The 13,061-nt window shown below is 42.4% G+C and overlaps 1 protein-coding gene across 1 annotated transcript in view; it reads right to left on the bottom strand.

The window, feature by feature from the left end:
• Nucleotides 1-11,905, bottom strand: part of LOC124132709 (leucine-rich repeat-containing protein 74A-like) — a 141,643-nt gene extending 129,738 nt beyond the window's left edge. The window contains exon 1 of the mRNA XM_048387782.1: nucleotides 11,689-11,905. The gene's annotated coding sequence lies outside the window, so the exon portion shown is untranslated. The remainder of the gene's footprint in view (nucleotides 1-11,688) is intronic.
• Nucleotides 11,906-13,061: the final 1,156 nt, after the last annotated feature.

The raw sequence follows: 13,061 nt of genomic DNA, 5'->3' as shown, positions 1-13,061 counted from the left end.
GATCATTCTAGTCTATGTATATATGGGAACAATTTCAAAGGCTGAAGTGTCCCCAAATGGCTTGGAAAATACCTGCACAGTGTTGTTTGTATGTTTGTTGGTTGTTTATATTCCAGCTATATGACGGCGGTCCGTAAGTATTCGAGTCTGGACCAGACAATCCAGTGATTGACATCATGAACATCGATCCACACAATTTGGATCGATGACATGCATCAACCAAGTCCCCTCCTACGACAAGCATAGTCACCTTTTACGACGAGTATGGGTTGCTGGAGACCTATTCTTCACGGATCTTCACGGGTCTTCTCGGGTGACGCTAAACAGCATGGCAGGTGAGTTTGTTGGAGCTAACGCCCTTTTCAGTGGCAACGTTATATCACTGTGAGTGAGTGAGTTGGGTTTAACGCTGCTTTGTCATGTATGGGGTCAAGCTAAAACTGGAAATCACAGGCGATGTCAGGACGAACTCTGTTGTTGAACATATTTTATGCAATACATGTGTTAGTTATGGGAAGAGTGATGTCTTTCATTGAAGGACACCAGTAGGACAGGAACGTATGGCAGGAAATGAGTGAGTGAGTGAGTGAATTAGTTGGGTTTAACGCCGCTTTTAACAGTATTCCAGTTATATCACGGCGTGTCAGCTTAATGTGGCAGGAAAGCCAGATGTGATGCAGGTCTCAGGCACGTACCACTGGTGAAACCCACGAGCACGGGTACGGTGCTGACAAACCTAGAAACATGATCGGGGGGAACCACGGCTCGAACCCACAATGATAGGTTCATGGCGTGCTCAGGGGACGGAACTCTGCACAGCAAACTGCAGCGCCTTAGATGACTGGGCCAACCGTCCCCCTTTATCACTATGAGGAACATTAAGCTGACTCTCACTGCATTGGTGAAACCCACGGGCACAGGTGTTTTGCTAACATATTAAGGAACATTATTATTGTTTAGTGAGTCCTGGCATGGGTAAGGGAAGTAACTCTGAGCAGCGAATTATAAAAATTGTTTTCCATCCGCATACATATTTGTACCTGTAAACACAGCATTGTTATTTTCAGATGATGTTAAAAATACATTTTAAACGAGTCACGAAGACAATACATAACCCACTCTGATTTTCAGAAATTAGTTGATTCCATTTGTGTTGTAAAGGTAGAACGTAATCATGGATACAACATGAAGAAAACGTGTTTGTAACTGTCACTGTGATAGCTAGTATATAAATGACTTTCCGTTTACTTCTGACAATCCATATTTCACGACTAAGCACTCACCACCACTCTCATTGGTCTTATTACTCTCTCGCAACAAATGCTCTTTGGTCTCAGTAGCAAATACTGAGCGTGTCAGCGCTGAGGCCTATTATTATGATGTATTAAATGCAATGTGCATTAAACATAGGAAACTGGCATGTATAGTTAGATATTTCAAACTTGTTTGTCCACATTGAATAATATCAATGAACAAGGGAGGTAGTTTTATGGATATACAATTTCTTTCATACAATGAAAGCGACGTGTCGGTGTTACACGTCGCATTCATCGTGATAAAGAAGTTGTATTTCCATTAGTATCTACACGAAACGTCACATATATGGATAGAACTATCTCTCTTGTTCATCATATCAATTTCTAAATGCCACTTAAAGAAGTTAACTTGACTTGTTCATAAGATTAACGGGGGCACGGATGTCCCAGTCGTCTAAGGCGCCGCGATTCGCTGTGCAGATTTGCGTCCCTTGGGAATGCCAGAAACCAAGATTGAGGGTTCGAATCCCGGTTCGCCCCAATTATGTTTCTAGGTTTGGAATACTGTTAAAAGCGGCGTTAAACCAAACTCTCTCACTCATTCACTCACCCATAAGATTATCACATGCCCTCGGATTTATTACATATTTTTATGACCTAGATATGGCAAGACTCTTTTGGCGTTAAATAATATTCAGACACACTCATTTCCAGTCCCACGCCGTGATATTGCTGGAATATTGCTAAAAGCGGCGTAAAACCAAACTCACTCACACTCACTCATTTCCATAAAGAGAGGAGTAAGAAAGTGCAGACTGAAATACCGTTAAGACATTATTATTCCAAAGGGATTATGCCATGGAGGCAAAAGCGACAACTGGCCATGTAATAACTGTAAATAATGTTCGCGACAAGGCTTTCTTTTGCGGATTAATGGGATACAAATATAGAAATAACGACACCCATATAAACAAAACTGCATTTACTATCATACTGTTAAATGACCATAATATCTAATATTGACCCAACATTAAAGTGCGAAACATAGTTCACTCCAAATTTGATCGTGCACTTAACGAATAAAAGTTAGTACATTAAATATAATATTTTGCCTTGTCGTAAAAGACTTTATTAATCCAAAATTGAATTGATTGTTTGAATGCTTCAGCTGAATGAAGAGTCTTCTATTGTCAATTACTTGAACACAATGGTAACTACGGGCATGTGAACATTAAGCGCGGATACTTGATCACAACTATTTACTTTTATTAAAACGATAGACGTGTTCCCCTTTCAACAGGTAGGGGGAAACAACAGCATGGGATCTACCGTGAAAATGAATCCTTGTTTTATTATTGCTTTGCAAATAAATCAATACCACAGCATCAGTCAACAGCGTGTATTTCTAGGTTTACATGAACATACGCCCCATGGGGATTACATGGCAAAGCAAGGATGGTATGCACGAAACGGGTTTAGTTCTAAACCTGTCATTAGAACAAGTAACATAGTGTTTGTTTGTATGTATGTTTGTTTAACGCCGCACTCAGCAATATTCCAGCTACGGCGGTCTGTAATTAATCGAGTCTGGACCAGACAATCCATTGATTGACATCATGAGCATCGATCCACGCAATTGGGATCGATGACATGCATTAACCAAGTCAGCGAGCCTGACCACCCGATCCCGTTAGTCGCGTCTTCCGACAAGTATAGGTTTGTGGGGAGTTGTTGAAAAACCAATTAGTCAGTTTGAAGTACGTGGAAGAGCAGGACATACAATCTATCAAGAGCACGTGTGGTGCTGGTAAACCAAGGATGATAACTGCGGTGAAACATGTATCCGAATCCACGGTCAGCGGAGCTTTTCCATAGACCCACTGCCAAACGAACCAATGAAACAGGAAAACTGACAATTGAACACGTGGATCTGTATAATCCGCGCAGTCGATAACAAAAGGGGGGTTTGGGCCAGTCCACGTGGCGCATTGGAGAATAGAGGTCGAGCATGACTTCCACGTGCATCGAGTCCCACTCCACATGGAAATGGGTTCTCCCGTTGCACGGGGAACGCCCACTGTCTCAAAACAATGTGTACACGACGCTTTTTCTTAAGTTTGCACAGCAGTTGTCTTTGATCACGTGGATCGATGGCCTTATTTAACAAATCGATCTTGGATAATATTTGCGAAGAAACTTTAAAACGTGACATGTTGTCCACACTCCCAATAATTGGTTTGTTTGCTCCAATGTCAATAAGGGGCCGAACATTTGATATTTTCGGGGGCTTGGAAATATTTTTTTTCAAAAATAACCTCTCGCCAATAAATCGTCCACTGGCCATGTTGGAAATTTTGAAAAATAATGTCTCCTTTCCCTTCTTGTATTTTTTGAGGCATTGACTGAAATAACATTCTGTCTCAAACAAAATAATAGTCGATCCCTTAAATGGGTGAGTGTCAAATCGGTTATGAAAACGAGTCATCAGCTTACAACGACTGTTCATCTTGACAACCTGCCGGGGCCCGTTCCACAAAGCGACTGCAGCGTTAAGACGATCGTAAAGGGCTCCTCACATTTAACCAGCCCTGCGACAGTACTGTGCAGTGCAATGCGTCAGTGCGTAATATTTTAACCCGTTTTGGGGGAGCGTTTCAATGCAGTAAACCTGCCGATTATCAAAAAAAGATGAAATTTATAAAAACATATATATATATATATATATATATATATATAGAAAAAAAAGATATCACTTGAATAGACAAATTCCTGCAGATCTTAAATATGCAACGGGATTTGATTTCAATTAATTGAATTGACAAAGTTGATTCCTGTGATAAGAGGTGCCTTTTCTACGTACCTATACTTGAGGCGGAAACACCTGAAAAGGTGAGAATGATTTGGACGCACAATATCCTACAGAGAAGGATGCAATATGGAGAATATCATTGTCTTTTGAAAGAATTTGGGCTTGATAGCCATCGCTTCATTCAATACTTCAGGATGCCAAAAGAGCACCATGACCAATTCCAAGAATCAATAATTTTTCATTTATTTATGGTTTTGGCATCGTTTCTTTCTTTCTTTTCACCGGAAATGACATCATAAAAAGGTGATTTCCCAAAGCGTCCGGGCAGCAAACAGTAAAGATTTCGCGATTAAAAACAAATGAGTGCCCTCGTGCTGTCGCTGCGCTGCGTTAATTAAGTTTAATTAATTATCCTAAAACAGCAAAAAGCGATCGTTTGAGCTGCACTGCCAAAGCGCTGGTTAAGTGTGGGGAACCCTTAACTCCCATTCTTTAACATGGGCTTAAGACAGTCGAAGAGCTACAATCGCTTTGTGGACCGGGGCCCTGGGGCGACTTCACTCAGGAAAATGTATACATTGGGAAAACATTTAAATTAAGAATTCCGCGAGCCTACGGATTTAGAACAAAATTCACGGCATAGATAATAACACTGGTTCTCATTAGTTCATGCTTTAGTTCAGTGTTTAGTTCATCTTTTGTGAAAGTCTGGATTTAACCTCATCATTGATACGTACGTGCATGTAGCAGCGAGTAATTGGTTTGGTTTTACGCCGCTTTCAGCAAGACACCTGCTATGTTATGTCGACGGAGTGAGTGAGTGAGTATGGTTTTACGCCGCTTTTAGCAATATTCCAGCAATATCACGGCGGGGGACACCAGAAATTGGCTTCACATTGTACCCATGTCGGGAATCGAACCCGGGTCTTCGGCGTGGCGAGCGAACGCTTTAACCACTAGGCTACCCGACCGCCCCTGTGTCGACGGAAACAAGCACGGGGTTCACAGATTGCACCCATGTAAAGAACCTGGGTCTTCGGCATGGTGAGCCAAATAGCCTGCCACATCCCCAAAAGGGGGATATTATGCGATCTATAGCTATAGTCTTCAGCAACCCATGCTTGCCGTAAAAGGTGACTATGCATGTCGTAAAAGGAGACTAACGGGATCGGGTGGTCAGGCTCGCTGACTTGGTTGATGCATGTCATCGATCCCAATTGCGTGGATCGATGCTCATGATATTAATCACTGGATTGTCTGGTCCAGACTCGATTATTTACAGACCGCCGTTATATAGCTGGAATATTGCTGAGTGCGGCGTAAAACAACAAACAAACAAACAAAACAACAATATAGCTAATATAGTATTCATACTGGATACGATAACACGATTCAAAGATAATTTAAACTTTAAAATATAGGTGATGTGGGGCCAAAAGGGGTGTAAACGTTGCGTTCAAGATATATGGCGACAAGCATGTACGTGTGTGTGTTTGTGCGCGTGCTAGCGTGCGTGCGTGCGTCTGTGTGTGTATGCGGATGCTTGTACTAGTCCGGCTTAGCGAAGGTTTTATAGTGCTAGCCCACTGAGATATCATGCGGTGGTTTAACCTGAATACCCTTCTCAGATACAGTATATATGTTCTGACTTCGAGGCGACCAGTCCTTGTTTTATACCCTTAATGGTCCCCCGGGGATTGAACCACAGACTACACTACTATGGGCAGAAGCTCTATCCACTAGACCACGGGGTACACAAGAATAATGAACAATACAATTTGATACATTTCAAAACAAACACATCAGACCACAAGATTAGTCTGTCATAATTTTACGGCAATACAAAGTTTTATTGTGGGATTTCGTGTAACATTATCTGATTAACTCTAAAAATAAAATTAAAATTGTTAATAAACATATTAATATATTCTTTTATGGTATGTTTTTTTGGTTTCACTGAGTGCTGTCCCTCAAAGCTCGAGTAGCTCTTTAGCTGATAACTAATGTGCCCCATTTTGAAACTCTATATGCCAAAGACTACTATTTGTCGAAATTAATTATTTTTTCAAAGGCATCAAAGCCATCTATTCCTATTTAAAGCTGAATGTAATTCATCAAGGCGGTTTTCTATCGGGGCAACCAAACCATATCTACTCAAATGTTGGAATCCGTTCTGGATCAACATTAATCATTTTAATGCCACGATAAATTAGGGTTTGTTTACCGTATTTCTGGTACGAATAGCTCTCATTCGATTGAATATGTACGGGTGGTCAGTGGGCCTCTGGGACACCAGAAACATATGGTCATGGGGTTCGAATCCCGGTTCGCCCCGATTATGTTTTTAAGGTTTGTCAGCACCATACCCATGCACGTGAGTAAACATCTGAGACCTGCATCACTTCGGGCTTTCCTCCCACATCAAGCTGACACCACGTGACATAACTGGAATACTGTTCAAAGAGCTGTTAAGCCCAATTCACTCACTCACTCACTGATTGGTAATCTTTACGACGGGGGGGGGGGGGGGGGGGGGGGGTAGCCTACTGGTTAAAGAGTTCGCTCGTCACGATTCCCGACATGGGTACATAGGTACGCCGTGATATTGCTGGAATATTGCTAAAAGCGGCGTAAAACCATACTCACTCACTCACTTTACGACGGCATTCTACTCGTTTGCCCGCCCCGATTATGTTTCTAGGTTTGTCATCACCATACCCGTGCTCGTGGGTTTCACCGAAGTGATAAACGTCTCAGACCTGCATCACTTCGGGCTTTCCTCCCACATTAAGCTGACACGCCGTGATATAACTGGAATATTGTTAAAAGCGACGTTAAACCCAACTCACTCACTCACTACTCTTTTGCCACTTTATTGTCTGAATATGACCTGAACATCAAAACACCCCTCGCAATGATTTAGACTGTTCCAATAAGTCTTTTGCACGAGCCCCGTTTCTCTCGAACTGCACGTGCGTGAAACTGCAAGAAGTCGGTTTGGTTGAGATGAAGGTGCGTTTGTTTGTGTAACAGGCAGGCTAAATTAATTATTTAATTACTTATGTCAAGGAAAGACCCCCAAAAGGTGTTTTTTTCTTTCTTCATGACACAAAATTGATATGTGTATGTACCAAGTTTGGAATTCAGCTTGTAGTCGGTGATTTATGCAGTGGTGACAAATAATGCCATACTTCATGTAATCATTGGACGCGTTGAGATTGATCACGTGCAGGATCAAAGTTAATCACATTTGCTCAAAACACATGCAAACGGGTATCCTGTGTAAATCCTGATGTGATTAATTGCTTTATTTTAATGACGACCCAAACGTGCAACACCCTTTAAAAATATAGCTTTGAAAAAAAAAATGTAATTAAAAAAAACTTCTTATCTAAATTTTCACATGGCTCCAGCAGCAAGCTCTCATGAACAATGTATCTTTTCAATGGTCGTCTATCAAGGGATGCATTATCGCCAGCAAATACCATCTCCTGTGACGTCACTCTATTGTCTCAAGCCGCCATTTTTGTTCAGGAATTGAAACACGCAATTATCAAACCACGGATGTGCATTTTTGATAAATGAAAGTTAATGTACACTTGACAGTACCGGAACCTCTTTGGGGCCTTGACAATTAAATAAATGGTAGTGCCAACGGCACTGGAACCTGCTTCGTCTGATCAGACTGCCAGTGATTGCAGTCAGTAATGCATTGTTTAGTGAATAAACCTCTATGGACATACTGTGAATTGTATATTGAGTTGTTGTAATGTCCGAAAGTCAACCAATTCGTGTACGCATTGGATGATTACTATATAAAAACAATGGACTGGCTTTGATCAGGTCTTTCCTGATGGTTAAAACTGCGTTTTGGAAAGCACAATTTCCAATAAAACGTTAAAACTCACAGAAGTTAAAACGTTCATTATGTGGACACAATGTGGCGACAATTAATGACATGGCCAAGAAGGTCCTAAAGTTCTTACAAATGTACACTTACAAGTGTCATGTTCTTGAAAAAATATTTTGCCGCAAAACGAAGCGCACGATCTTTGAGCTGAGCGAACAGTTTACGGGCTTCATGTTTTGTGTTGTTTGTTTGTTGTTTAACGCCGAAACAAGCAGTATTCCATCTATATGACGACGGTCTGTAAATAATCGAGTATGGCCCAGACAATCCAGTGATTGACCTCATGAGCATCGATGAACATCCTGACCACCCAACTCCCTTAGTCGCCTTTTACGACAAGCATAGACGCCTTTTACGACAAGCATAGACGCCTTTTACGACAAGCATAGACGCCTTTTACGACAAGCATAGACGCCTTTTACAAGCATAGACGCCTTTTACGACAAGCATAGACGCCTTTTACGACAAGCATAGACGCCTTTTACGACAAGCATAGACGCCTTTTACGACAAGCATAGACGCCTTTTACGACAAGCATGGGTTACTGAAGACCTTTTCTAACCCGGATCTTTACGAGTAGGTTTCATGTAGTGCGAGCCCAATAGTGTTAATACACACTTCAAAAAAATATATTTGAATCACATAACTTAAAAGTCTCCGAAAAGGGACAAGGTATGAAAGGGGTCATTTCGGGGCCACAGGATCTACATATTATTGCCCCATTAAATGAGCAAATCTTAGAAATCTCATTGCTAACAGTATTCCAGTTATATCACGGCGTGTCAGCTTAATGTGGGAGGAAAGCCCGACGTTTACCACTTCGGTGAAACCCACGAGCACGGGTATGGTGCTGACAAATCTAGAAACATAATCGGGGCGAACCGGGATTCGAACCCACAATCATAGGTTTCTGGCGTGCCCAAGGGGCGTACCTCTGCACAGCGAATCGCGGCGCCTTAAGACGACAGGGCCACCCTTTCCCCTGTTCATATGAGTGCCAACGAGACTTTGGTCATGTCCACGCTTGCATGATCTGGGCTTATAACACCGTCTCCGTGGTCTAGTGGTAGAGCGTCCGCCCGGAGAGCGGAAGGTAAGGGGGTTCGATTCCAAGAGACGTTAAAAGATGGTACATGTTGCTGCCCTGTCCTGCGCTCGGCATTACGGGGCTAGAACAAGGACTGGTCGGCTCGGAGACAGAATACTGTGTCTGAGTGGGGTATTCATGTTGAGGTATCTCAGTGGGCTAGCACTATAAATCGGCATCAATCCGGGCCTAGCACACACACACAGCCACACACACACACACACACACACACACACGTGTGCTTTATAAGTGCGATATTCTTGGACATTACGTTAAACCCCATTCACCTCACCTGGACTTATAACAACACTAAATGTATATAAATGGTAAAATGGGTTGAAAAAGTTGATTTTAAAGATATTTTCGGGGGGAAATTATAAATGTAACATGCGCATGTCTTTGGTTCAAGCTAAGTAAATGTAGATGAAGACAGTACACGCCTATGGTCAAAACTGAATATATAGCTGGAATATTGCTTAGTGCGGCGTAAAACAACAAACCAAAAACAATGCCAACATTTCAAAATATTCTGTCATTTTAAAATTTGACATTACCAGTGGGCCCAATAGGGCACTTATTCTAAACCGTCCATTGTTGGCACATTGAGGTTTAAATAAATTTGTTTAATGGAAAAGACATATAATTCTATTCTACGCCATCCTCTTATGGAAAACCTCCGCGGAAGATGGTAAGTATTTCCTTTTCTGTGTCAGGAATATAATAATTTTTATTGCTTAAACTTTATTTGAAAAAAACCAAAGTTGTGGCGGTGGGTTGCCAAGTAGTTACCGTGTTCTATCGTCATGTCGAAGATCGAAGATCGAAGATCGTACAATGCGTACCCCACGCCGATATCGATATCACCAGATTGTTGCTTGAAGCTGCTGAGAAGTATATCCCACGATACTAGTTTGAACAAGGGAATAGTCATTTCTTCTAAACGCCGTATTGCACCTACACCAAGTCTTGAAACGTGGTTTTAGGGTTACACATTTCAACCAACTTGGGAAGCGTAACCTGATCGTCTTCTGACATAGTCAACTTATTGACCGCAATTCGTATTTCAGAGTAGCGTCCCTCAGGCGTAACTACTATTTTACATTTGACCTGATCATGTCTCTATGTCTGTCAGCACCATAAACGTGTTCGTGGGTTTCACCCAAATGGTAAACGTCTATGACCTGCATCAGTTATTTGCTTGTCTGTTGTTCGAAGCCGCACCGAGCAATATTCCAGCTATATAACGGCGGTTTGTAAATAATCGAGTCTGGACCAGAAAATCCAGCGATTGACATCATGCGCATCGATCCACACAATTGGGAAACGATGACATTCATCAACCAAGTCAGCGAGCCTGACCACCCGGTCCCGTTAGTCGCCTCTTACGACAAGCATTGGTTGCTGAAGACCTATTCTACCCCGTATCTTCACGGGTCCTGCATCAGTTAGGACATTCCGATCACATAATGCTTACATACCGAAATATTAGGTGAGGTGAGGTAAAAATTGGGTTTAACGTCGCGTCCAAGATTATTGCACTTATATTGCGACGTGCATGTACGAGTATGTGTTTGTGTGGCTGCTTGTACTAGTCCGGACTGATGCAGATTTATAGTGCTAGCTCACTGAGATACCATGCCGCAGTTGAACATGAATACCCCACTCAGACACAGTATACTGACTCCGAGCCGACAAGTCCTTGTTTTAGCCCCTTAATGCCGAGCGCCAGACAGGGTAACAACAAGTACCATCTTTTAACGTCTTTTGGTATGACGCGGCCGCGGATCGAACCCCGGACCTTCCGCTCTCCGGGCGGACGCTCTACCACTAGACCACGGAGGCGGTCCCCGATATATTAAAAGAGACGTAAAACATCATACAATCCCTCTTCCCGACATGCGAACGAACTAAACACCAATTCGTTCCATTGTACCAAGTTTGAAAAATGCGTCAACCTTTTAACATTAAGGGGGGCACGGGTGGCCCAGTCGTTTAAGGCGCCGTGATTCGCTGTGCAGAGTTGCGTGCCTTGGGCACGCCAGAAACCTATGATTGTGGGTACGAATCCCGGTTCGCCCCAATTTTGTTTCTAGGTTTGTCAGCACCACACCATGCTCGTGCCCACTTCGGGCTTTCCTCCCACATTAAGCTGACACGACGCGATATAACTGGAATACTGTTGAAAGCGGCGTTAAACCCAACTCACTCACTCACTCACTCATTTTAACATAAAACACCTACTGAACAGACAGGTAAAGACGGCGACTGATAAACTATTATTTACGTAAAACGTCAAAGATAAAATGTATCAATAATGTGTCGATCATGTTATAAATAATCATTAACAATGTGTCATCCATCATACAGCATATCATCATCCTGCCATACAATTCGCAATATAGGCATACCTGTCATACGATGTTTGTCACACGCTATGATGATGACCCTTGTTATTAAGCTCATTAACTCTAAATGTGTAGACTACGGCCACTTAGCTTCTACACGTTGTCAGCCCTCTACCCCTCTAACCATCACTTGCTCCTAAGGTCAACGACATGGACGTCATAAACAAAAGGTGATAGCAGGTAAATCTCACATCACCTGTCGTATAGATAATGACACCTACCTTTCTCCGTTAACGCCAATTACAGCGGAACTGGTCAAGTGCTTGATCCAATCTCAGTGGTAGTGGCACACAGGATCGATCTATACCGCTGACCGGCCTGTGTTATACAATGACTATATCCCTGTCTCCGCGCCTGATCCGCCCTGCCTTGGCATGAAGCTGTCTGCGGGCAGATGGGAAAGCTCCGTGGAGAATCGGCGGATCGTTGCTGTTCGCTCTGCCATACAATCTATCCGATCAGTCCTCGACATATGCTTCAGTGGACTTGGCGTAGAGTGCAGGGTATCGCCACAAAGCTGATCAGCTTGGAATTGATTTGTGGCATTTGCCATGACCCACTGAGGAAATAGATGTTTTGATTGGGAAATATGGTTACTGGGGCGTAACTGTCCACAATATTTATTTTCTTTCGACCCTGTTAATCCTGGAACCTTGTAGTACCGTTCTGGGAGCCGTTGCATGATCTTAGCGCTTAGGTGATTGTAACTCCTATACCTTAACATAGGCTTACGACTGTCGTAGCCCTAAGGTTTTGTACAACTGCACCCAGAACAATATAAAAAGGGGTCGCGAAACTTAATTATTCGCTAATCCGGAAATTCGATTATCTGGACAGTCCCATCCGGATTATTTGGGTAACTGCAATGTAAATTGGAAAATTTTGCGTCAATTGTATTGTTAGCACTTACTCAAAGCGATGTAGCGACACATTTATGTGTATCCATGTGGTTTCAAAGCATGTCCTCTAGCATATGTCGTATTGCCGATGATGTATTAATTGATTTGTCTGATTGATCAAAATGTTAACATATTTATCCCTTTGATTATTCTATAACCCTTGAATATATTAAGGGACGCGTGAAGACCCGGGGTAGAATAGGTCTTCAGCAACTCATGCATGCCGTAAAAGGCGACTAACGGGATCGGGTGGTCAGGCTCGCTGGCTTGGTTGATGCATGTCATCGTATCCAAATAACTGGATTGTCTGGTGCAGACTCGATTATTTACAGACCGCCGTCATATAGCTGGAATATTGCTGAGTGTGGCTTTACAAACAAACAAACAAACAACAAACAAAATATAGGATATATTAAGGGGGCGTTGGAGAAGCCTTGTGGTTACGTCGTTCGCTCGTCATGTTTAAGGCCCGGGATCGATTCCCAAAATGGGCAAAATGTGTTTAGCCCTTTTCTAGTCTCAGCCACAGTGATATTGATATTGAACACAACTCACTCACTCACTGAGTATATAAAGAGACGCTGGGATATGAATATAAATCCATTGTTTTGAAAGTGAACATGAAATATATGAGACTTTTTCAGGAGAGACATTTTATTTTGTACAGTAGAATATGCATATTACGGGCGGTTGTG

This window comes from Haliotis rufescens, unplaced genomic scaffold, assembly GCF_023055435.1.
Source record: "Haliotis rufescens isolate VD_foot unplaced genomic scaffold, xgHalRufe1.0.p SCAF_7, whole genome shotgun sequence".
NCBI lineage: Eukaryota > Metazoa > Mollusca > Gastropoda > Lepetellida > Haliotidae > Haliotis > Haliotis rufescens.
Note: the sequence above shows the minus strand (reverse complement) of the source record. Positions and strands in the feature narration are given on the sequence as shown.